We start from the raw sequence: 26316 nt of genomic DNA on the forward strand, positions 1-26316 counted from the left end.
AACACGTGTAACCCTTTTTCGCCAAGTTTTTTTAAAACTAAAAGGAGGCTGTTGTCTGGGGGAAAAGGCCTTGGCTATCCCACCTTTCTTTGCACCCAATGTGTTTTGACTATACACAGTTTTGGCTTTAGGTGCAATCCCTAGAGCATAAGCCCCACATAACGAAAAGGCTTACTATATTAATGTATTTCAACAATAAAATTTGTATTTTCTGATTGCTGATATCCAGGTATTCAGTGCAGAAGTCCTCTCCCCCTTCCTGGTAGATGCCATTGCATCACTGGATAAGCGTCGTCTTGGACGGAAGGGAGGTTGTAGCCTCTAACTGGCCCGTCTGAAATGGAGTATCCCATTAAAGGGATCCAGGGAAGATGCTTCTGTCTGGGTGCCCAGGCAGGGGCAAGGGGCTACAGCACTCCCCAGGTGCAATCCAGTGGGGGAGTTACTCCTTGATGTAGGTCAGGGGCGCCCTCATTTCCAGTTGACCCCCAAATGTAATGTTCTTCTGGCAGGCGGGCCGGAAGGGGTTGGGTCTACCCATTGCCTGTGCCAAACATCTTCCATTTGTTGTAGCCTGGTTTCACCCAAACGACAGTTGCCATGCCTCCTATTCTTGGTATTGGGGAGGACTGAAGGGTAGGACTGAATCCATGGTCTCTGAAAATGGGTCTGAACATGACTGCCGTGGATTAAATGTTGGACTTGGACAGGGAAGACCTAATTTCAGAATACTCTTCTCAGCCATGAAGCTCAGAGGATAACATTGGGCAAGGTACCATTTTTAAGGCTATCTCACAGGTTTGGAGGAAGGGCAGGATACCAATGTGATGATCAAAATATGCATCCTCTATTCTGACACAATGCCGAGCATCTGAATTTGCATGATAAACAGCTATTAGCGCATAGGCAGTTCACATCCTCAGGAAAGATCAGCCGTGAACTGGGGCAATGCTTGTGCTTAGTTTCGTTTTTCTGAGCAAAGCATATGACTTTGGATGGTAAATTGCCCCCCTGACTGGTGTAGAAGGAATGTAATTAAACTGCATTTAAGTGCTCTCTGAGGTCTTCCCTTTCTCAATGTGGCATTTCACATTTTGCAGTCTTGTAACCACTTTACACCAGAGGCCTTTTTAATGCAAGAGAGAACCGGAGCTCATAAAACTGGTTTCTGATCCGTGCAAGAGCCAGGAGCTTGAGAAGGCTGTGTGGCAGAGATTTTGCCAAAGGGCCCTTTTCTCTGGGGAGCTGAGAGACAAAAAGGGGGCAGAGACAGGCGTTAGGAGCCGCAAACTGGGCTGCAGACAGATTACACACAGCAGCCCTGCAGGTCTGCAGAGACAGCTAATGGGAGGCAACTCTACGGAGTTCATGAAGCCCATTTAAACTCCTCACCAGAAAGTAATGAATTATTTCTAATTTGTAGACACCTGTGTATAATGGAAATCATCTATTGGGAGAGGATACAGAAGAAAGTACCTGCCAGGTTAACAAAGCAGATGGCACTGAAAGAGGCCCATCAATGCTGCACTTTTAAAACAATAGCTAGGAGCAACATCCACCAGGAGTATATTCTGTGTATTGTTCTGATTCAACAAGAAGACCATTCTAATCTTCTTGTGACCTTATATCCCCATTATGTCTTCCCACCCCACCTTCCCATGCCTTCTAAGATCAGTGGGTCTCTTGAGATGCAAACCCTGAGAATCAGCAGCTGGGGCCTGAGAGCTTTCTGCTGAGCCTGTAGGATTGGCACCTAAATTGGCACCTAGGAAACACCACATAGTGCTAGACTAGTGAGGTGTAGAGGCTAGCTGCACCTTTTGCCAACGTAGAATTTAGGGCAATGTTGGCAGTTCCCAAAATTGAGAAGATCCATAACTGAGGGGGCACCAATTTTTGGCTTCACACTGGGTGCCATATTACAGAAAATTACCCAAGGTCACCCCTCCTGTTGCCTCAGATTAGACATGGCATGGGGCAGAGTTAATCTCGAGCCAAACAGAAAATAGCCCCTCTCCCTTGATTCTGGCCCCTCACCCTGAAGTTTATCTGAGAATGAGGATACTTAAGGTCAAACACTGAGGACTGGCAACCACAATAGCCTCAAAATTGTTAGGTCATCAAACTTGTACTTCTGGGCTTCATGGTGCAAGTTTCAGGGGGTCCATAATACTATGAAACAAGGATTATGCCTCTTGTGTTTTTCTCCAGCTAGGACTTTGGTCTGGGTTAAATGGGCATTCTCCTCGAAACCCTGCTGCCTGGAGACATCTCACCCATCCACCCACAGACTGCCCCAATTACTCTCCCTACTCCTTTAAACACAATTTAGTCACTGCACAGCAGTGGCAAGAATACAGCATGGAGGCCTCCTTCTACTTTGGCACCCCATGCATAGCAGAACATCAGGCTATAAAGCCATAAAGAGCCCCTGGGAAATCTCTTCTTTCGCATGGACACTGGCACTACACTGGCCTTGGGAAATGGTTTCCCCAGGAACCATTTCTGACTCCTCCCCCATCGTTCTGCCCGGACACTGAGGTCCAGCTCCGAGGGCCTTCTGGTGGTTCCCTCACTGCGAGAGGCCAAGTTACAGGGAACCAGGCAGAGGGCCTTCTCGGTAGTGGCGCCCGCCCTGTGGAACACCCTCCCATCAGATGTCAAAGCAATAAACATCTACCTGACATTCAGAAGACATCTGAAGGCAGCCCTGTTCAGGGAAGTTTTTAATATGTGACATTTTAGTGTATCTTTCATCTTTGTTGGAAGCCGCCCAGAGTGGCTGGGGAAACCCAGCCAGATGGGCGGGGTACAAATAATAAATTATTATTATTATTGTTGTTGTTGTTGTTGTTGTTGTTGTTGTTGTTGTTGTTGTTGTTATCATCAGGGGAGAGGAGAGAAGGAAGAGACTTCCTTCCCTTGCCTTCCCCAATAGCTTGCAGCTACCACCAGTGGGTGGTGCTGTGGTCTAAAGCACTGAGCCTCTTGGGCTTGCTGATCAGAAGGTTGGCGGTTCGAATCCCCACGACGGGGTGAGCTCCTGTTGCTCAGTCCCTGAACCTGCCAACCTATCAGTTCAAAAGCACGTCAAAGTGCAAGTAGATAAACAGTTACTGCTCCAGTGGGAAGGTAAACGGCGTTTCCATGCGCTGCTCTGGTTTTGCCAGAAGCGGCTTAATCATGCTGGCGACATGAGCCGGAAAAACTGTCTGAGGACAAACGCTGGCTCCCTCGGCCAGTAAAATGAGATGAGCGCCACAGCCCCAGAGTTGTTCACGATTGGACTTAACTGTCAAGGATCCTTTACCCCTCCCCTTTTTTTTATTACCACCAGCACCATACCACCAGGACAAGACAGAATGCAGGATTGGAAAGGAAAGGGAGGGACTTGGGAAACTGGCAGTGGGCCAGGTGTTTGTTTGCTTCTTTCTTGCATAACCAAGGGGCACAAATACAAGTGGGCTTCAAAATAACCTGAACTATTTCCTTAATTTAGCTTGGCTAATTTCAGAGGCAACCCAGCATGAGCCAGGGAGAATTTACCCATCACTACTTCAAAATGCTCAAACGTCCCCATGTTTTGGCTTGATCGTGGCCCACACCAGAAGACATTATTTTGTCCACACAAAAGGAATTTGGCTTTCAGTTCGCAAAATATTTATGTACAGATGTGATCCGAATAAAAAACCAAAATGGCAAATAAATTAATTCAGTGTGAAAAAGATGGAATTAGCAAACAACACCTGAATTACATTAACAGTCTAAGCAACCCAAATGCTATCAAGGTGTCTTTGTTACATTACAGAATCCATTAACTGAAGAAAGCAGACAAATATCAATATCTAAAAATGCACCAAAGCACCCACCAAAGATTCCAGATAAGCATGCTGCAAAAAACATGAGAAGTTGTGATAGCTTGGGGTATTGAATTAATCATTTAATAAAATCTATAAACAGTACACAGCAACTAAATAGATGCCATAGACCTACATCAGTTCAGAAAATAAGCATCAGAGAACAATTGTACAATGGCATGCATCGTTGTTGACACCAGGCACTTTATATTCTGTCACCTTTCAAGTATCTCTGATTTCAAAAGACACTTGAACTGAGGCATAAATGAGACTCCCACCAGAAGGGGAAAATTGCTTCTGCTCTGAAGGAAGGGAGTCAACTGAAAGCTACCTCAGGCTTCTTGCAGAGCTCTGTGTTTTGCCTGCAATCCTTATACACACTTACTTAGGAGTAGAGATGAGAGGGTCATTGATTTTGGTTCTCTTGGTTTCTCATTCTTTCAATTTTAAATTCGGTTCTCCTCCTTTCTGCAGCAATTTAGTGCAATTTTTTCACAATCCAGTTTTTAAAATGCAGTTTTGACTAATGGGCATATTTTCGAAAGCAAGCTCTAATATAATGCATTTTATACTTCCATTAATATGTTCATTTTTATGCACACCTTCCACAAATTTATCCATTCCTGTAGACATTGCTGGACTGGAGAACTGCACCGCAAAATATGGATAAGTGCAACTTTTGAAGTTCTCAAATTATTTCAGAAAGTGTTGATTTGGTAGATTTGGATTCAAATATGAACTGAATCAAATCTCGGCCCATCCCTACTTAGGAGTAAGCCTCATTGACTCTAGTGGGACTTACCGCTGGGTAAACATGCAAAGAACTCACCTGTTAGACTCTTCGGGATGTATTGCACCTTGGATAGTCAATTCCAGTCTCAGGATTTGGGGGGTGGGGGGTTGAAGGGGGTGGATGTCGTGACCATAAAGGTATTAAGCTTATAGCATCATGTCAGGTATTAGCTAAGAAGTGCTTGGATTGCTTAAGTGTCTGGGGTTAGTTCCACTTCCCAGTTCCACCTGCTACACTCGTGACAGCGCTGTCTTCTCTGCTCCTTGGTGAAAACTACAGAGTCCGTTCAGCTGCAATAGCTAATATCTTTGGTCAGATAGTGAAACGACTCAGGAGAATATGTAAGCACCTTCTGCTTCCTGTGTTATAAGGCTTTTTGCTTCTCCACTTGGTGTTTTTCTCTTTGGGAGTTGTCCTTCTCCTTTTTTAACTTCATAGCCCTCCCTTCAATTTCAGTACCTTTCCAAAATGGTAGACATGCAATCCAGTGACTTCCTATATCTTACAGTTGAGCAGCAGCAGCTGATTCCCTCCCCCCCACAACTCTGGTGTGATTAAAAGCTGTAAGCATTAGCACAGCTGCTACAGTCTCTCCCCTCCCCAGTTCACAATCAGCTCAAGCCTACGCTAAGTTTGAGCTGAAATCTGCAGTGGCCTTGAAAAGTCCCTCTGCTTACTTGGCTAGGGCCGAGCTGGAAATGCACTAATGCTCCAGTGATTCCTATCTGTCAGATTCAAATTAGGATAGCAGAGACAAGTCCTAGGAAACAGAGGCTGTCCCTGGTGATTGGAGTAAATGGCCTTTGCTCTACCAGCCAACAATAGCATTGTGGTGGTGGACCAGGCCAGTGGGCCAGCCCCTCTCTTGAATTGGGCTGTTTTCCTTTCTCCCTGCTTTCAAATCCCCGCGGCTGAGAAATGCAGCTAATAACATTTGCCTCCCTTACAAGAGCATTGTCTGGTTTCTCATCCTTTAGTGTTTGCCAATTCCTCTGAGACCCGGGCGTGAAGCAATTATCTGAATAGATGTGTAACAGGTCCCTTTCTATTTCTGTGCTTGTGCAGGAGTGTGATATCAAATACAACCCGCTTCTGCAAGAGCTGCTTGTCTGCTATGTATGTAGGAAACTTGCAGGTAAAAAATGTAGCGTGTAACAGAAGATAGTTCTATTTATGCCAATAGGTGGGGAAAACCTACCTGATGGATGGATTTCTACACTGCTTTCCATTCAGAAGAATCCAGAAGTGGCTTACAAACAATAAACAACAACAACACAATAGAACATCACAAGTATAGCATAAATAATATAATTAACAAACAGTTACAATCTATAAAACACTACTGTATTAACAAGCCAACAACTAAAAAGTAAGCTATACATCGCAATTACAGTGTAAGTCATATTATCTGGTTTGGTTGGCATCCGCCTGTCTCAGGAGACAATGGAAGAGTGTGCCTTCACGGGTGAAGTCAAAATGTTGGAGAGTTACAGCACCTGCTGTAGCTGCAGAGACTGAAGTGGGAGAGACATGTTTTGTTGCAGCTGGGGCAGAAGAAGGCGTCCAGTTGTACTGGTGTACCATTGCATTTCTTCTTTTTGCGCTTCTCCCAGGGGTCATTCGTCCTTGGTCACTGCTGTAGAGGCACGACCCAATTGACTCCAGCATAACAAATCAAGAAGGCATTTATGATCTGTAAAACAATATTAGCAGAATAGCAACTAAGAAAACTAAGCTAAACACTATTACGGCCATACACACACCCACACCCACACACCCATCCAATGACTCATAACCTTTTACTCTATTCAGTTTATTAAAATACACATACACATCCATTATACAGGAGAACCCTAATCTAATAGGAATCCCTACAACAGAGCTATACTTTAGAAGTTATTAAGCTAAACTTGTGGTCTGTCCTTCTGACAAGTGATGCACAAGGCAGTCACCAACAACAGCAGAATTATAGCATAATGCAACCATCTCCTTGTCCTTGGGATTTTTCAGCTGCTGCCCCTGAGGCTTCTGCTGCTGTAGCCAATGGAGATTCACGTTGGGGGGCAGCCGTAGGAACTGGAATGTGATGGTCTGAGTCTGCACTGGGTGAACTTTGCTGGCAGAACAAGCAGGGTGACTCCAGGACTCTGAAGGCAAATAGGGGATTCCTCTGCCAGTACAGTGAGGCTCAAGTGCTTCCCCTCAGGATAAGGCTGACCAGCAGAGGAGAAGACTCTTGCTCTCCTCTCGCTGGTGGCTGGTAGCTGGCTTCCCTCCTGCTTGTGGCTTATGGTTGTATATGCAAAAACCTCAGCAGCCTTTTTTTAAAATAAAGAGGGAGTGAAGTTCTGTAAAGGCTCAGTTGCCCACTGTCTAAAAATGAGATGATGGGGCTAGCAGGCTTCAGGCACTGATCTGAGGTTTTAGTTTTGGACTCTTTATCTTCTCCAAGTCATCAAGGAAGCAGAAAATATTCAGGTGGAGGAGCCAGATGCAAGGATTCAAGCTATTTTCTGTTTGGCTTGAGAACTTTCAGGTCCATACCTAAGCTGATCAGACTCCGCCCTGAAGTTGTTTAGCCTCCCTGATGCTTCCAGCAGTGACTTGAGGTGTGTAGGGGTTGTAGCATCTCTGCATTACCAGGATGGGGCTATGTGGCAGTGGCAACGTCAGGGGAGCTCCGGGGTGGTGGCCTCCTGCCACCATTACAAAGAAATATGAAATACACATATAGTAGTATTACCAGTAGTAGCAATTGTTGTTGTTTATACCCCACTCATCTGGCTGGGTTTCCCCAGCCACTCTGGGTGGCTTCCAACAAATTAAAACACATCTGACCTGACTGGTTTGTACAATAGTACCTGAATAGTACCATCTGACCTGACTTTTGTAAAATGATGTGTGCAAATGGACTGAACATTTGCTACTGATGCTGCATTTTGTCCATGGGATCCAGCTTTTTGCCCACCACATACTGTGAAACCTGACTCACAGGGTGCTGCTCCCTTCTGCCTCTTCCACATACGAGTAGACCCAGGCTCTGTCCTATCAAGCCACCCCCCCCAACCTGTCAGGCATCTTCCCTGCACTCCCTGTCTTTGCCCCCATCACAGGTGCCAGGCCTTAGGAAGCCTTCAGAAACTCTAGTGCAGTCTTTGCCAGCCTGATAGAGCTTTCCAAGTACCAACAGCACTGCTAGCTTAGTCTGATGGGAGAGGTGGTCCAAAACATGTATATCAGATTGGCAAAGACCACGCTAGTGGGTTGGGTGTAGCAGATAGAATCAAGTTCCTTGCAAAAGGAAAGGGGAAAATGCAGCCTATCACAAGGCGCAGCATAAAGGTAAAGGTAAAGGTACCCCTGCCCGTACGGGCCAGTCTTGCCAGACTCTGGGGTTGTGCGCTCATCTCACTCAAGAGGCCAGGGGCCAGCGCTGTCCGAAGACACTTCCGGGTCATGTGGCCAGCATGACATCACTGCTCTGGCGAGCCAGAGCTGCACACAGAAACGCCGTTTACCTTCCCGCTAGAAAGCGGTCCCTATTTATCTACTAGCACCCGAGGGTGCTTTCGAACTGCTAGGTTGGCAGGCGCTGGGACCGAGCAACGGGAGCGCACCCTGCCGCGGGGATTCGAACCGCCGACCTTTCGATCGGCAAGCCCTAGGCGCTGAGGCTTTTACCCACAGCGCCACCCGCGTCCCTAAGGCGCAGCATAGCAGCCTCCAACTTTGCATGCCTAACTTGAAAACTTTTATAAGGGTCAACAGTACCACATGACCTACTCAGGCCTATCATTGTTCAATATACTTCCTTGCTAGTCTGGCTGATTTGTCTGTACTTCCCTAGTGGTGAAATACAAGGTAAATTTCTGCATCTTAGATCCCAGGTTCAGGTTCAGAAGAGAACATCTAACGCACATTTGTGGTGACCCTAATTTAATAGCCAAAAATAACACATTTCTTGCAACTCCAGTTCCCAAATTTGACAGTGGGGTATCCTCAGTTCATATCTTAACACGCCATACACCCCACTGACAATGGACAAGTGTCAGGGAGTAAATTCAGACATGAAAAGGTGCCATTTGTACTTCCAATGTGTGGAAGAAAAGGTTGACAGTTTTGAACATTCTTTCAGCTGTTAGTAGACTTTTTTTTTTTTAAGAGCATCCTCCTCTCCCAAAATATAAAGTTTGTTCCCCCCTTTGAATGAGAAGATTTAATCTCTTCCTTTTCTCTTTGCTCTCTCTCTAGGCGGCTGTGGAGTGTTGACTTGATATAGAGGCTGCTTGCTTTGGGGAACTGAATCAAGGAACGAGTCACAGAGGTGAACATCAAACAGCCTGTTTCAGCAGGTACTGGGCCTTCTTGATACTCCCCACCCCTTTCCTCCCATCATTCAGTGTGTAGCAACTTGTCTCTTTAGTTCTGGGAGAAGCTCAAAGTCCACAGAGAAGGGAATTCCATTCTCCCCACAATCCCTGCCGCCTTTCATTAAACCTCCCGGAGGATTCCACCTTCTTCATGACGGGGCTCTTGTCCCCTTTAGGTTCTTGGATCCCAGTCTGTTGTGGAGCCCCCCTGCCTCTGGGCTCCATCTCCTTTCCTCGGTGTTGGAGTTAGCTAAAGCATGTGCAGCTTGAGACCCACCAAATTCAGCTCGCCAACCAAATGTAGGGCAAGCATCTCTAAAGGCTGCAGTGTGTGATGCGTGGGTTGCATTTAGCTCAAAGGGTAGCAAGTTGTGCAGGGCTAGTTTTTATAGACCCAGCGTGCTTCTCCTTTCCTGCCAAACCAGTATAAAGAAGAGCTGGTCATGCAGAGAATGGGAAGGACTGGAGTTAAAGGTGAGCATGCATTAGATCCCAGCTTCAGGCCCTGCCACTTTCAGACGCCAGGGAACAATTGGGTCCGAATACCAAGCCGCAGCGTCTCCTTCGCTGCTCATCTCCTCACCCAAGGGCATGGGCAGGCAAGTGAGCAAGCAAGCACTGGCAGTCCAGAGGGGTAGTGGGACACCCCTCCCAGGGCTCTGGGGCCCCAGCTGCTGCCCACAAGTGCCAGTGTTGGATTTCACAAGGCATAAGCACGGAATCGAAGTCCTAACATGGCTGGCAAGAGGAAGCTACAGCGCTAACAATGTTGTTTTTAATAAGGTACCTAAGGACGTGGGTTATTACGTGAGTGGCAATAAAAGCATATTACTGTGCTCACTCATGCCGGGGAATGCATGCTCTACTCCTGCATTATGTGATCTCTGATGGGCTGGCACAAATCATTTTTTGAATTATTTACTAACCTAACTGAACATTTCCAGGGCTTCAAAAGCCTATCATAAAACACAGCCATGTCCCTACAGTACTCACCATAACTCTTTGCTTGGTGGAAGGAGACACAAACTTGGGCTTCCTTTTAATTTCAGAGGTTTCCAGATGTTCTATATTTCTTTTTCTCCTTTGTGAGGTGCCTGCTGTGGGTGTGATAAACAGCTGAGCCTGTGCAAAACTCTTCTAAGAATGAGTTATTTTGTTGGTATGCTTTCCTCTTTTAAACATTCCCTCCTCCCCTTGCTTTATGGTCTCCAGAGAAACTTTGGTTTAATTTATCACATAAAGAGGTTTCCAAGGAGTAGAGACATTTGCGCAGTTATGTTAGAGAACCGACCGTGTTCATGGGGCAAAAGGTGCATTTGTCCCAGGCCGTAGCTTTGCATGTGTGAGGCATGTGCATAGTTCCACCTGGCATCCACAATTTTAGTCCTGCTTGCATTCTAAGCCAGGTAGAAATTTGATTTGGGAGCATCAGCAACAAGTAAATTAAGGTGACAAAGTGCTGAAGAGCCGAGGGGTGGCTATGCTTTCTCTGTGGGCAGTTAATGGTGCTGAGCTGGTTTGAGGGCCATTTCTAAGAGAACGTGTGGGCCCACTTCGAAATTCATCTCAACCATAGACTCAGCAGATAGACACTATCCTCTCAACTTCCATTCCCCCTTTCCATTGCAATATGTAGCTAATTTTATTCTGCTTTCCAGGGCTGACTGAGATAAGAAGTATTTTGAAACTTCAAATATGTGATATAAACGGTAATTGTGTTGTTATTCAAACACCCCAAGCCACCAATATTCATGTGTAATTCTCTTAACTCTGGGAGGGGGGAAATGTCATTTATGTAGATCAAAGTATAGCCTATGTTGATTTTCCTCATTTAGGCTGGTTATCTTTAGGAGTGCGTCCGAGTTCCACCCTCACCAGAATCTGGGGCAGCACCACACAATCTTTGACATAGGTGAAAACATTCTCCATGTGGAAGCCCTGCTTTACTACAGGACCTGGGTCCACCCTGGAAATATGCAGAGACTTCCAGTAAAGAAAGGGAGATGTTGTGCCTGAGATCCATTGGGGCATTTGAGGTGGGCATCTAGTACAGTTTCTGCAACCCACCACCAGCTTGCATGAGACTCTCATTTCACATCCTGAACTGCTCCAATCCAGAAAAGGGGAGGGTGTTTGTTTTTAACTATCCTTGCTGGATCAAGGCCACCCCTCCTTGGAAAATTCACACCCCAGATATGGTGACTATGATGCAGTAAAGGTAAAGGGACCCCCTGACTTGAGGTTGCGGCGCTCATCTCGCTTTACTGGCTGAGGGAGCCAGCGTATAGCTTCCGAGTCATGTGGCCAGCATGACTAAGCCGCTTCTGGCGAACCAGAGCAGCACACGGAAATGCCATTTACCTTCCTCCCGGAGTGTTACCTATTTATCTACTTACACTTGGGGGGGGGCATGCTTTCGAACTGCTAGGTTGGCAGGAGCAGGGACCGGACAAGGGGAGCTCAACCCGTCACAGGGATTCGAACCGCCAACCTTCTGATCGGCATACCCCAAGATATGGTGACTATGATGCAGTAAGGAATCAGTAAATACTACCACCCTCTTGCTGTGGAGTAAATTGCAGGAGCCATCCATGGTTAAAACTCCATGTAGCAGAGGCAGGTTGTTCTGCCCAGCCTTAATTACTTTGAAGGTGCGTGAAATCTGGGGCTTATTGGTAGGAGATTAAGGCTGCGCCTGTTATTGCTTCTGTTTCTCTGCCTTTCCTTTCTCTGCTGGCTATGTGTGCCAGTGTGGTGTAGTGGTTAAGAGCAGTAGACTCGTAATCCGGTGAACCAGGTTCAATTCCCCACTCCTCAACATGCAGCTGCTGGGTGACCCTGGGCTAGTCACACTTCTTTGAAGTCTCTCAGCCTCACTCACCTCACAGAGTGTTTGTTGTGGGGGAGGAAGGGAAAGGAGAATGTTAGCTGCTTTGAGACTCCTTCGGGTAGTGATAAAGCGATATATCAAATCCAAACTCTTCGTATTCTATTGGCACTTTCCACCCCTTTCTTGTTATCGCTATCCTCCAGGGAGTTGTTGCTGCCTGGTACTGCCTGCTTCAAACTGTGCAGAGTGGACTGATGTCTGGAGACAATCATGAGAGCAAAAAAACCCGAGACTGAATCCTGAAAAAAGAGAGGTGCTGTTGGTAGGGAGTTCATGTGAATGGGAATTACAAAGATGACTTGTTCTGCAAAGGGGAACCTATGAACTGTGGACTGTGACTTGGGAGACAACAGTTCAAATCCCCAGGCACTGGTGACCTTGGGCCAATCACTGCCTCCTCTCAACCCAACCTGCCTCCCAGGGTTGCTGTTGCAAGGTAACTTGAGGAGGGGAAAACCACATACCCCACCTTGAGCTCCAGAGGGGAGGCTGGAAAGTGATATATAAAAGGGAATTAATTAAGTAATCGGGGGTAATTAAATAATTTATATTGATCCAATGTTGTTGCTAGAATCTTAAGTGGCTTCAGTGGCAGGGAATTCCTGGGTCCAGCTCTGGTTGCTTTGTCAGCTACGGCTGTCCCTGGATTTGAATAGCCTTACTTCAGCCATCTATGTTCTGGTCAGTCTTACAGCTGGACTACTGCAATGAACTGTGTGGAGCTACTCTTCAAGGTGGTTAGTACAGAATGCAGCTACAAGGCTACAGACCAGTGCAACAGATTGGAAATATTTTCATCTTGTAAGCTGCCCTGAGATCTTGTGATAAATCTAAGGAATAGAATAAATGAAGTACATTTCACTGATACTGAAAACATAGGATACTGGCTGCAGTGAGCTGCTGAGCTCCATTCGAGGCGTTGGTCCTGGTGTATAAAGCTCTGAAAGGCCTGAGGCCAAAATGCTTAACGGAACTCCTCTTCTATAGAGGTGCAAATAATGCCCTGATGATCTCTGGGCATAATTCTGTTGCTTGGGCTTTGTGATGCTGAAGGTAATTCTGCATCTTTTACTTTATTTTTTGTTTGCTGCATTACAAAAGAAATTGGTTGAAAGGTTTTTGGCAGATAAGTTTAAATGTGTGCTTTTATTGTTGTTGTTGTAATTGGTTTTTTGACCATGTTGAAAACCACCCTGGGCTCCTGTGGGAGGAAGTGTGGTCAAGCAATGCCACCAATCAATCAAAATAAAGTTCCTCGTTTGTTTGAGATTGACAAATACTCATCCCAGCCTCGGGGCATCCTGCTAATGCAGGTGGTGCAGACCACGTGCGAGAGGGAATCTGGCAGGGTTTTTTGCGAAAAGGGACCCAACTAAGTTCAGCACACAAGGCTTACATGTGGTAAAAAGAAGTGATTTCCTCCTCTTACATGTGACAGGAGACATGGTACATATGCTCAGCATGGCCACATGCTTGTGTAAACAGCACTGGATGGTCATGCATAATGAATGGCACTTCTAAACACATTCACTGCAGACTATATGCAGGGTTATCCTCAGTTTCTAAATGGAAAAGCAATCAATTACAAGCGACAGGTTTTGAGCTGCTTGCCAAAATTCTAAAATTTCAGGGGGAAATAATTATACCATAAAAAGGACCATTATTATTATTATTATTATTATTATTATTATTATTATTATTATCTCAGTTATATGCATGTCTTCTAGGACTGCATTATTTAATCACTTAATCTGTTGTATTATTTGACTAAAAACCTTTTGATCAATTGAAAAGGTGTCCCAATTCATAAAGGTAAATATTTCTAACACATGGTTGGTGGGGTGGGGTGAGGTGTGGAAAGCCAGGAAGACTCTTACTTGGTAACATTCACTTTCTTGTGGCAACTTTGCTAAAAGAACAAGGCAGGAGGGAAAAAATGAGGCTTTGGGAGAATATTAAGGTAAAGGTAAAGGGACCCCTGACCATTAGGTCCAGTTGTTATCGACTCTGGGGTTGTGGCGCTCATCTCGCTTTATTGGCTGAGGGAGCCAGAGTACAGCTTCCGGGTCATGTTGAAGGGGCATATTACAATATTATTGTTCTTTATTATCCCAAAGGGGGAAGGTTTCTACACCAGCCAGAAGGACAGGGTTTTTTCTGTTGCTTAAATGTTACAGTGCAAATGGGCCTCTCGTTGGGATGTCTAGCTTGCGTGGGTAGAGATAAAGAACAAGGTTGAATGGATTTTATTGTAACACCAGGAGGAGGGAGGCCAAGACCTTACATGGTAATAGGAACTTACTATAAGTTTCGATTTCCCAGAAATCAGGTGGCTTACAAGAAATCAGGTGGCTTACAAGAGATCAGGTGGTATTCTATTCTGCAAATCTATATAAAGGGGGCGCACCCTGACTGGGTGTGCAGGTTGCAAACTTATTGCCCTGTACCTTTGTTCTGCATATATTTACTTCAAATAAAATCCTGTTAATAACCTGCAAGGACGTTTTGCCGCTTTGTGTGAATCTGTGCTCTGGGGACCCAATAGCAGATGTGGTTGGTCCTTCAATGTGGCCAGCGTGACTAAGCCGTTTCTGGCGAACCAGAGCAGCGCACGGAAACACCGTTTACCTTCCCGCCGGAGTGGTACCTATTTATCTACTTGCACTTTGATGTGCTTTCGAACTGCTAGGTTGGCAGGAGGAGAATATTGCACCCTGCCAAATAGCTGACATATGTGGAAGGATTTCATGTTGCACTCTGAGAACAATAGCTGGCAAAAGGATGCCGGGGCACCTCTCAAAAGAGTTTGCAGTTTTGAATTAGAGTTGCAGCCAAGTACATTTCCGATATTGGAAGAATAAATCCTGCTATTGGAAGAATAAATCCTTCTGGAATAAACTGCAGAAATGAAGGACACCAAACTGTTATTTCTGTCTGTGAACTCCTGGTGCTGAATGTTTAGGACAGGGCCTTACTAATTTGTTTAGTAGTTAATCAATGGTTTCTCCCTGGGCTTTTCATACTATACTGGTGACAGAGGCAGGAGATACCAGTAATCCAACACAAAGTGTGGCAAAAGAATAATGCCAGTGGAGGATGGTTTTGAATAAAGGGTGGAACATCCAGATCTCACTGACTCCATAGCATCATGACATTATCGTACTCAGCACATGATCCCTGATTAGTAGGATCTCATTCCGTGATCTAAAGGAACAGGATATGAGAAAGATAATAGTTTGTGGGCAGGTGTTGTTGAGGTTATGGAGTAGATCTGAGAGAACCTTGGGCAATGCTTAGGAATGTCTAAAGTGAATATGGTTATTGTAGCCCTTGGTATTTGTCAGGCATGTTGAAGAATTAAATTGCTAATTAATAGCACAATGAGTGTTGGAGGTGTTTTCCATTGCAACTGGAGAAAATTATAACATGGATACCAAATGGGGGGAAATAGCATTGTCGTGCAGGAGCAGCTGGCTGTAAGAGGGATAATGAGGGAACGGAATGGCAATACGGCTGAGAACCATTGATGATTAAACTAATGGCATTGAAACACAGAGGTGGCGGGAGCTTCATGTTCGGCTGGAAGAGAAGTTGGTAGAAATGGGACACAGATTATTATGAAAAAGCTGCTGTACAATTTGCAATGGAGATAACAGAGAGGATAATGGAAATAATTGTGACCAGAACAGAGGTGAACATAATGTTGGATTATGGTAAAGATGATCACAACAAAGGTGAAGGTATTATCAATATGGAAGGAGCACCAAGAGGGGGGCATATGAAATAGATAGTGTGCCTGTCATATTCAATTCTGATTCCCATACACCAAGTGCAACTTGCAAAACAGCAATGGATGAAGACAACTCCCACAATGAATGACAATAATTTTGAAATGAGAAAATAATTGCAAATATGAAACTATCCTACAGGTATGGATAAAATGAAGAAGATGCCTGAGTTGCAATGGGGTGGCCAGAGAGACGAGGATATTATTATTATTATTATTATTATTATTATTATTATTATTATTATTATTATTATTATTTTAGTGAAGATATGGATTTGCAAGAAAGAGAGAGATAGGAAAATGGTAATGGATATAATTAGGGCTGTAACAGAGTAGTGATAAAGATAATGGGACTGTAATTGTGGTGAGGTGATGATTGCAAACGAGGAGGTGAGGATAACAACTGCACAGGAGATGATAAGGAAGATAATGGATTGTAAGGCAGTTGTTGTTAAAGGTAATGGAGCTGGGATGGAGAAAGGTAATGGAATTATAATGAGGTGATGACGGCCACGTTAAGAAAAACAGTTATTCTAATAAAAGGGTTGAGAGCCCCATAATACAAGGAAGCACCAGAATTATAATACTTCCCATAGCAGCTGCTGGTAGAGACAACCACGGGGGCAACAATGAATATGTTTGTTGTTCTTGCAATTGCGTCATTTCAAGAAAACAGGAGGTCGCAGTCTTGCCCTTGATTGCTTCAAGGACAAGAGGTGCTGGCAGATGTTATAACCCAGCATTTCCAAAACTTCTGAAAGCCAAAGGCACAGTTTTCCTTCTGAATCAAAACTGGAGTCATGTTTCACTCCCAAAAGGTGTTGTTTTAAAGTGAACATAGAGAAAGAGGTACTCACAGTCGGACGAACGCATCTCCTGTCTTTTTGCAGAAGTTGCCTACTTGACCACACCTCCTGGTTGGAACAGGGGATGCGGGTGGTTTAACCCACAGAGCCTAGGACTTGCCAATCAGAAGGTTGGCGGTTCGAATCCCCTTGATGGGGTGAGCTCCCGTTGCTCGGTCCCTGCTCCTGGCAACCTAGCAGTTCGAAAGCACATCAAAGTGCAAGTAGATAAATAGGTACCGCTCCAGCGGGAAGGCAAATGGTGTTTCCATGTGCTGCTCTGGTTCGCCAGAAGCGGCTTAGTCATGCTGGCCACATGACCCGGAAGCTGTACGCTGGCTCCCTCGGCCAATAAAGCGAGATGAGCGCCGCAACCCCAGAGTCGTCTGCGACTGGACCTAATGCTCAGGGGTCCCTTTACCCAATTGGAACAAGCAAGCCTAGAACAGTGACTTGTGCAGCATCACTAGTGCCAGCCTCCTGTGGAGGGGGCAGATTCTGCTGCCTATCTCTGCATCAAGAGTGACAGAATAATCTAATCACGCGGCAAAATAATCCCTCCCACCCCAGAAGTGGCTAATTAGAAAGGCAACAAGGACAGAACAATAAATCATGCACAGATGCAATGGGCAGCCTCCTCAATTGGAGGAGGACAGAATTTAATTACTCATGGAAAGCTATTAGTTCTCCTGTGACATGCAATTGCTGTACTAAGGGGAAATACAATCCTCTGGTAGATTGCAAGCAAGTGTGTTTCAGGAGCAATCAATCCATGGAGGGACAATAAGACATCTGGGGCACCACGAAAGGGGGGAACCCAGAACTAACAGCATCAGGAACATGGGTGCCTGAGAGCACCATGTGAGGAAGGAAAGAAGCTTTCCTGCCTACTTTATATGAGAATACCTCATTTTACGCAGCATCCCACCCCACACAGTGGCCAGCCACATACCATAGAGACCCTGATTCAGAGAGCACTGAATGAGGTAGCTATGTTGATGCAGGTCAGGAACTCTCTCGTTTCTGGTTGATCCCAAAATGTAAGTTTTTCTGGCGAGTGTGCCGGAAGGGGTGGGGTCTGCCTAATGCCTATGCCAAATCTCATACATCTGGAGTCAATAAAGTTGTGGCCTGACTTCACCCAGAATGATAGTGTCTTGCCTTGTATTCTTGGCATTGGGAGGTCCAAAGCGTAGGAGGGATGCCTTGCATCTTTGGCAACAGGAGAGCAACAGGAAGAGGACCCTCAGTCCTTCATGTCATAATAAGAGACCCAAGCTGCAAGGGAGTTTGACTGTGGGGCCAAGTGAGAAAAGGCACCTCAAAGCTCTCCAGGAGCTTTTCACCCAGAGCTTTTCACACATTTGCTTAGCCTCTTGCATTTTCAAGCAAAGCAGTTGTGAATAGCTTTCGTTGCATGAATCCTCAGACCATAGCAGATTTTCAAGAAGGCAGATCCACATGCATGGTTCACTAGCATCAGGTCAAGGTCCACGAGTTGGTTTGGTCTCAAACGATTGATGAATAGAGTTCTTGCTAGGTGAATCCAAACTTTTGGATTACAGTAACTGAATGTCTGACATAATATTTAATTTGCACAAAGCTATTCTCTTTTGGGCAAAGGCAGACCTGAGGTGGGGGAGGCTGGTCTTTGGTAGACTTGCCTGTCAACAATTGAATTGTTCTGAATATGGGCAGCCAACCTGCACAGGCACACTTAGAGGTGTGGCATGAGGAGAGAGTGTTGTGGGCCTGATTGTGGAAGAGAGTCAGACCACATAGTAGTCTGTCCTTGAGGCCTGGTCATCACTTGCACCAAGACGACTTGGCAGAATGGTGAGGCCATGTTAGAGTGGATTCTGCAACTTTAGATCATGTGGTGTGTGAGTACCACTTTCCTGTGTTCTCCCGTGTGAAAGACTCATTGAAACTACACTACTAGTGCAGACAGTTCTAGCCTAGCACATGGCCCACTATGCTGGTTTTCTACTTGTTGGGGGGAGGAGAGGGGTTGATGTTGGGGATAATTGAAAACTGTGGTTGCAATCTGAAGAGGTGCAGCACATTATGCAACCTCAGATCAGGCCTAAGCTCTGGCCTGCTCCCCAACTCAGTGGACCATAATATGTGCAATAGGGTGCAATTTTGTGGCACTATATTGTGCTTCTGATTTGACACACTGGCTAAAATGGAGGCCACCACTGTCTTAGAAATTCAATTAAAAGTCAGTTGCAAGGGTGTATAGGGAGGTTTCATACATAAATATATAAGTGTGCTGAGGCAATAGCCCTCCTGCGAGCAGCAGCAGAAGGGTCTGTGGCCCAGACTGTGTTTTCATGATAACGGGCATTTAGTTGAGGATTTAAACTTACTGGGCATCTGTACTTCTCTCTGAGTCATCTAGGAGCCAGTACATTAATGTGCAAAGGTTATGGTGCTGGACACACATAGTTGGGAAGGTGGGGGTATTCTTTTAAATGCTCAGGCAGCTGTGAAATAAAGAAGGAAAGATAAGTGCTAACAAAATCATGAGAATGCAGAAAAATTGGAAAGAGAAAAATACAATAGATTCTTGCTCTTCAATCCGAGATAAGCAAGAAATGCTTTTCTATAACTGAAAGACTAGTTTTGGTCATTTTGGTCAAAGATAAGACTTCTTGTGTTTATCTCTTTTTTCCTTTTAAAGCAGTTTTGCAACAAAGATGTAAACCGAAAATAACTTATAACACTTCTAGAAGACAAAGCAATTTTCACAACAATGGACAGTAACAAGTTTGCTACAGTGAAGGTGATGGAGGCCAGAGCAAATGCTATGAACGCACTGTCCCCCCACCCCACAAAAAAACCATTATTGCACAGCAGTGAAAGCCTTTCCAGCTGCAGAAGTCATGGGAAGGCAGCTGTTGAGCAAACTGTCACAGATTTCAGACCCCTTGGAGAGTGCCTACCCATCCCTTAGCATCCTCAAGCATAATTGGTGGTCTCCAGACACTTTCCCACACATTGGCACCACGTGCTGAATGGGTCTGGACTCAGAGCAAGAGGCCTCTGAGAGAACTGGTGTAGAGGATACATTCCACCAGCAGTTGCTTTGAATGAAAGGTTCAGTGTCCTGGAGATCTGTCTCCCTGCTGTCCCATCCAGGGTTTGGGAAGAGAGAGGAACCTCCGGCCCAAATCCCTCCCTGGCCACGTTCCACACTCAGAGCTTTTTTGAATGGCTGGAATGTCTCCTTGAACTCTGACATTGCCTCCTGCCTAGATGGAGTATAGAGCTCTGTGTGTGTGCGTGTGCGTGTGTGTGAGTGTAGAAACTAGCCTACCACACAACGGTGAATTCTACTTTTGTTGCTCTGCTCACTTTTGCCTCTGGCTCTGACTATCGCTGCCATGTGGCCATTGGGAGGTCCCCAGAAGGCAATATGCCCCTTAGACTGAAAAACTTTCCCCATCCCTAGCTTATGGGCTATGCCATACTTTCTCAGTTGCTTAACTAACCATTAAGCAACATATTTGAGTAACTGAACATCTCCTAATATCCACACCCAGAATGCATAACCCAGGCCTCCCTGCCGCCTCCCAGTAAGCAGCAGGGCCAGGGCCAGGGCCAGGAAGCTAGTGATGTGGCAGAAGATCTAGAAACAGGCATTGACTTCTGGAGTTAAGAATTTTTAAAAATATATATATATCTGTGGTCTACTGTAAAAGCTAGTAGTCTGGGTAGCAGTTGGCAGCACAGAACATTCAACGTCAGCTCTGTAGGAGACAATAAGAACTGGGTCTAGAGGGGGGAGAAATTAAGAAGACTCCTCTCCCTCCCCCCCCCCCAACTCTGAGAAAGAGGAAAAGAAAATGTGTGACTAAACATCACAGGTGCTGCTTAAAGCCCTTGATCCACCAGAATCTACACTGCCTTTGAGGAGCAAGCTGAGAGATTCTCAGTGTCAATCGCCTAGAAGCCAATAGCACAATGATGACTCAGTTCAAAGATCTAAGTTCTAGAACAGACAGATTTGTGAATGACTTGATTTTTTTTTTTTAAGTGGGAAGTACTACTGTCAAGAGAAGAACATTATTTTCTGCAAAGTAGCTTCTTTGGGCTCTCGTTTACCTTACAGGGTTCAATATAAACAGGATAGATCACTAAGGGTGTCACTCTAAAATCCCGGGAGGGCAGGTGGAATTCAACTGTGATAAACATACACCAAAGCTAGTTCCTTACATTGTCAATGTACACATTGATTGTACTCACTCGCTGGATCATCACCTTGTCGTGGTGAGTGGTACTCGCAGCAGGGTCACCCAAGGAGGTAAGGTCAAAGGGAAGGAGCTAGACAAAGAATGATCCAAGAAGTTCTCAACTGCAGAACAGGTGGATGATAACAAGTGGTATGTTACAACGGCTGTGAAGGCAGATGAAGGCTGCAGCAGATGGGATCTACCGGTTCGTCGTGACTACTTCATGCTATCGGAACAGAGCCCTGCTGCGAAGACTGTGCGTTGGTCAGCGTGCACTGATCTACACACATAAAACAAATTCACGCACAGGCATCTTCCAAAAACCCAACCCAAACCCCAAAAGTCCCATGGCGATCGGCAAATGGTAACGGGGGCAGGATCATGAAATTTAGAAGCCCCTAGTCATGAACCGGCACATGGGCTGTGGATACATATTCAGTCGTTCTGAATCAAGGAACTTACGGACTCATTGTTAAAACCGTGTTTATGGAAGACAATCTTACTCGGCTACTAGTGATCGCAGAAGAAGAAGGAGGAGGAGGAGGAGGAGGACACATTGATTGTACACTTGTAAAATGTTTGTCAAAAAGATGGAGAAAGGATGGAGGGAGGAACTGTTCCTTGCACAGTGTTTTTCGTTTTTCACTGGAGGAACGGAAGGCAGCTTGTTTATCTGCATGAAAAAGAGATGTCTCTTGGGCAGGGCCAGATCTGCTCCTAGAGATCCCAGTGTCCGGAAAGGTGGGTAGGTTTTGTCCTCCTTAATGGTGCCCATTTGTGCCTGGATCTCAATGGAAGTCATCAAGGATGAAGAGGCTCCTGTCTGCACAGCCCCAAACCCTCATTTGCCCAGTTTAACACAGAATTCTGTTTCTTGGCTATGCTTACTGTACAACAGATGCCTGGGAACCAATTCAGGCACACCATTTCAGATCTATAGCTGGCACGGGTGCCAAAAACTATTTTTATTGGACTTCCGTGTTGGCGCCATCGCCGAATGGCGGACTCCCTCCGAGCTCCGGAGGGAGTCTGCTCGGCAGGGGTTGGATCCCGCCGCGCCGGCGACGTGGGGACCCTCAAAAACCATGGGCGCGGAAGCCCATGGACCTGGTGACTCGGCGGGCACCGTTTGCGCCCCCCCGACCCGCGAAGGAGCCTTTTTAAAGGCTACGGAGCGGGGGACGGGGGTGGTGTGGTGCTATGAGTCTTCTGCTTCCCCTGCCGAGCGAAGCCGCATGCCATTCGACGGAGAGCGCTGACTTCTTCTATTGAAAATTTGGACTAAAAATAATAACCCGTGAGTAATTTGGAAATCGGACCTAAAAGGGAAAATTTCTTTTCTGGATTCAGAACGAGCGGGGGAGGTGCAAAAAGGAAGTCCGCCTCCCCCCTGTTGTAGTTGATTTAAAGCAAGGATCTGACAACTAAGGTTGAGAGAAGAGTCCGTTTTTTTCTATTGATAAAAGTTATTAATTCCACGATGGGAAATTACAAGTAATTGTGCTGGAGGAGAAGAGAGGATTGCGAGAGCTAAAGTGCAGCCCCCCGGGAACCGGGAGTGATCCGTGAGAGAGCCTTGTGAAGAGATATAGAGATTTTGACAGCTGTCAAAGTAGCTGTCAAAGTTGGAGAATAAAAAGAGAACTTTGTTATGATGACTTTGCTGGTTAGATTCGTTATAATTTGGATATAAATTGTTGAAAACAAGGGATAACAAGTTAGTTTGACTTTTGGGTGTGATCTGGAAGGAAACTAAGTTACCATAATCCCTCTAGAGGGGGTTTTGGGACATTGCAAGAATGGTGGTAAGTGGAAAAATACTCATGGAATTGAACAGGACTTTTTATCTCCTGGGAAAGCTGCAAAAACGAAACATTATTTTGTCTACAGAGGTCTCTACACTAAAGGAGACAATAGATATATCTATTGAAGAATGGAAGGGACTTGACGCAAGTCTTTGTTCCTGAATAAATAAAGCCTCTGTAGAGGAACTAGAAGTTTTTTAATTAGAATGTTCTTGCAGCGGAACAGGAAAAGAAACCTGAGGAAAGTGAGGAAAGAGAACAACAAGAATTGGACTAAGCTGGAAGTTGGAGCATTTGGGACATCCAGACTTAAAAGGATTAAGAAACAGAATTCAAGTTTTACTCTTAATTATAGAGGTCTGGATGGAAGAAAAATGGACTTTTTTGAGATAGAGCTTCTCCAAGATTGGGTGTTTGGAACTAAAGACTACCAAAAAGACGGCAAAGTCGAGCCGAGAGAGATTTGGACATGGATGTGGGGTCTCCAGGCTGACAGCAGATAGATTGATGGACATTGGGGATCGAAACCGGGAAAGGGGGGAGGGAGATCTGGAATCCAAAGGGTGTAGAATTATATTCTGAAGTTTTCCCCCCCCCTTTATTTCGTTCTGCTGTGTGTATTAAAAAGGGGAATTCGTGGAAGGGAATTGGGGTCGACCTTAGGAAAATATATATATATAAAGGGAAAGTGGTTATATAAGATGAATTAAATTGAATAATGGGCTAATTATAATAAGTTTAAAATTTGGGGCAAGAACTTGTGGAACTAATCCAATGGAAATGGAATACAAGAGGGGGAGGGGTGGGGAAAGATGTTAATGAAAGTAAGGCCTTAAATGCAAATGCTTCTTCTTCTTCTTTTCATGTTTTGGACTTTTTGGAAATTTCAATAAATATGATTTTTTTAAAAAACTATTTTTATTTATTTAATTGATTTCTATACCTCCCTATACCCAAAGGTTACTAAGCCTGCTTGGCTGCTTTTGATGGACCTTGGTGGTTCTAGGGAAGAAACAAAGTAGATCCCATAGGTTTGAAGTCTACCCTGCCTAGTCCTGGATCACCCTGCATTTTGTAGGGTTTGAAAGCAACGTGTGACTGCAATGATGCTGCACCCCCTGCTGTGCAGATCTAAGCCTAAGAGGAGGACTTGGTCTTCCCAAAGTTGCCCAAGGGCAAAGGAATTTGTTGTTCCTTTTGATATAAAGGTATAAGGCAATTAAGAAAGAACTAATGAAGGAATGAGCACACTAAACATAAATCACTCTGAAATGAAACCAGGAACTTCTCCCACCAGAAGGGAAGAAGAAACTCAGGGAAGTTGTTGAAACTTTCAATATGCAGAATGCAAGAAACATTGCCTCAGGGTCAAAACATCTCTTAGTTGACCTAGAAAATGAGGGATTAAAGCATGCACACAAGAAATAAACGCAAGCCTTACTTCAGCATAGACAGCACCAGTGGCTGAGTCATCCAAGCAGCAGGCTACCTGCTAGGCATCAAAGTGTATCCTTCTTGTTTAATCAGGATGTAGTAGCCACCAAATACCTTGTGTTTGATTTGCAGAGGGAGGAGCATGGGTTTCTATTCAATCCATCCAACAATGTAGAAACATAACAGAAGGCCCATCACTGTCAGGAGTGGAAAGCACCAGGAAGTCAAATTAAGTTGCTCATCCCTTCTCCAATTGACGAGGAAACAAGCCAACTAATTAAAGATGTAAGGCCTAGATGACATTTTCCTTTTTTATTTTTTCAACATATCTGGGAAGTCAAAGGAAGGAAAATGCAATTGTTGAAAAGACAATGTAGCCTTTTTCTCCACAAGTGCAATTCTGAGATGACTCCCATGGTGAAAACTTGCATTGTTTTAAGGCCAAGACAAAACTATGCACTGTGAGTTTTGAGCATTTTTGGCAGTGTCAAAGAATGCTTCCCTCTTTTTTTTTTGAGGACTTGGCCCATTTATTGGGCAGTAGGCCTGACCTCCTAGTCTCTTTAAAACTTACCACTACTTTATTCACCAGTCCTTCTGAGCAACCAGGTCAATTCTGAGTAGAGAATCTGACAAAGAGAATCTGGATGTGTTCTGTCTGTCAGGAGCTTCCTTCATTAACACCTTCCCAGCCTCACCTCCATTGGTTGTTCCAGGCAGCTTGTCACTTGGAGGCAAATACCATGAATGGAGTGCCCCTTTTCCTTTGTTCCTACCTTGGCCGCTGAACTATACTGTGCGCTGCAATCTATGTTCGATGTCCCTACCTGTGTGAATGCTGAGACTCTCCAATAGACCATCCATTGAAGGAGGTTGGATTAAATGACGCTCAGGGCCCATTCCATTCAGTGATTCTATGATTCTAGGAAGCTGCCTTATACCTCAGGTCTATGTAGCTTAGGATTGCATACCCTCCAACATTTCTCCAATGAAAACAGGGTCACCCTAAGGAAAAATGAGACATTCTGGGATCAAATCAGAAACTGGGATAGCTTCTGTAAGTCAGGGACGTCCCTGGAAAATAGAGACACTTGGAGGGTCTGGGATTGTACCCTGCAGACATTCCCAATCCACCAGAAGATGCCAGGGACTGAAGCTATGACCCTTCCCCAATAGTCTTCCATAAGTTACCTAGTTCTTTCATGTGTATTTTCTTAAATTACCATCCTGCTTTCCCTCCTTGTCTCATAGTTCACATTCTTAATAAAACCTCTCCTGTGCAGACTTCATGGAACATCACTAGCTAACTCCAACTGAAGACACCTAGCACAGGACTTGGCTAAGGATTTCTAGATCTTTGCTTGTGCAATTGGCACAGAGGCCTAAACTGAATCAGGATGTTGGCGGAGGCAAAACAAACATCCACCTTGATTGTATATTCAGGAAGACCGGAGGAAAGAGGAAGGGTTGCAGAAAGAAACACAGGGGCCTTCAGTTGCAACCCAAGGTCAAACTTAAAACATCTTTGGCATTTTCTATAATTTAGCCCTAAACTTCCCATCTCTCTGTGACAAAGGCAAACAGGCAATTTAAGTCTTTTTCAAGGAAATTTTCCTCCTTGCTGATTTTGCTAATTTCGACCTGAAATTGTAAGGTGAAGACTAGTCAATGCAGCCCTAAATTTGTAGTTCCGTGTAATAGCTGTGAACAAAAAGATTAGATTCCTGCAAGTTCCAAAGCTCTCACTTAAGGGAGCAAAACAAGAATGGCCATCCTGTTGAATGCTGAGATGTGGGATCTCCCAGTGAGTCAATGGGATGCAGCTTGAAATGCCATTAGGATTGGGGAAACATAATTTCCAGTTCGCATTAGCACTTTGCACATATTTTGTGTGATATGTGAGGGGAGAGCACACACACTTTGCAGAAGCTGTTCTCCTATCTCTTTGGACAACCTTCATTTGGAACTGCTGTCCTGAGCCTCTTAGTCATTCATTCATTTGCTCACTGCCTCACTCATTCATTCATTTGTTCGTTCATTCATTACCTCCACCTGCAGACACCTAATAAATAATAAGTATTCCAGGAGTGGCTTCTACTGTCAAGGCCGGTGGCCCCCGTGTCATGTAAAATGAGGTGCTTGCCTCATTCAAGGGGAACTGCTTGAATGCAAAAACAAGGGGGAAAGAGCAGAGAAGGCGGTTGGGGGAGTTTGAGGGTTGTTGTATGGAGGTCTTTTTAGCTTAAGAATAAGCTCAGCTTGTCCCTGATAAGGCAGATAAGCAACAATTGGTTTTA

General features: G+C 45.0%; 1 protein-coding gene across 3 annotated transcripts in view; it reads left to right on the forward strand.

Moving 5' to 3' along the window:
• Nucleotides 1-26316, forward strand: part of TNR (tenascin R) — a 375058-nt gene that overhangs the window by 202091 nt on the left and 146651 nt on the right. For 2 of the 3 annotated variants that reach the window (XM_081915027.1, XM_081915028.1), the window contains exon 2: nucleotides 8902-9002. The exons of the other annotated variant lie outside the window; for it this stretch is intronic. The gene's annotated coding sequence lies outside the window, so the exon portion shown is untranslated. The remainder of the gene's footprint in view (nucleotides 1-8901; nucleotides 9003-26316) is intronic. 3 annotated transcript variants of the gene reach the window in all.

The sequence above is a fragment of the Podarcis melisellensis genome, assembly GCF_964234715.1.
Source record: "Podarcis melisellensis genome assembly, chromosome: 6".
Classification (NCBI taxonomy): domain Eukaryota; kingdom Metazoa; phylum Chordata; class Lepidosauria; order Squamata; family Lacertidae; genus Podarcis; species Podarcis melisellensis.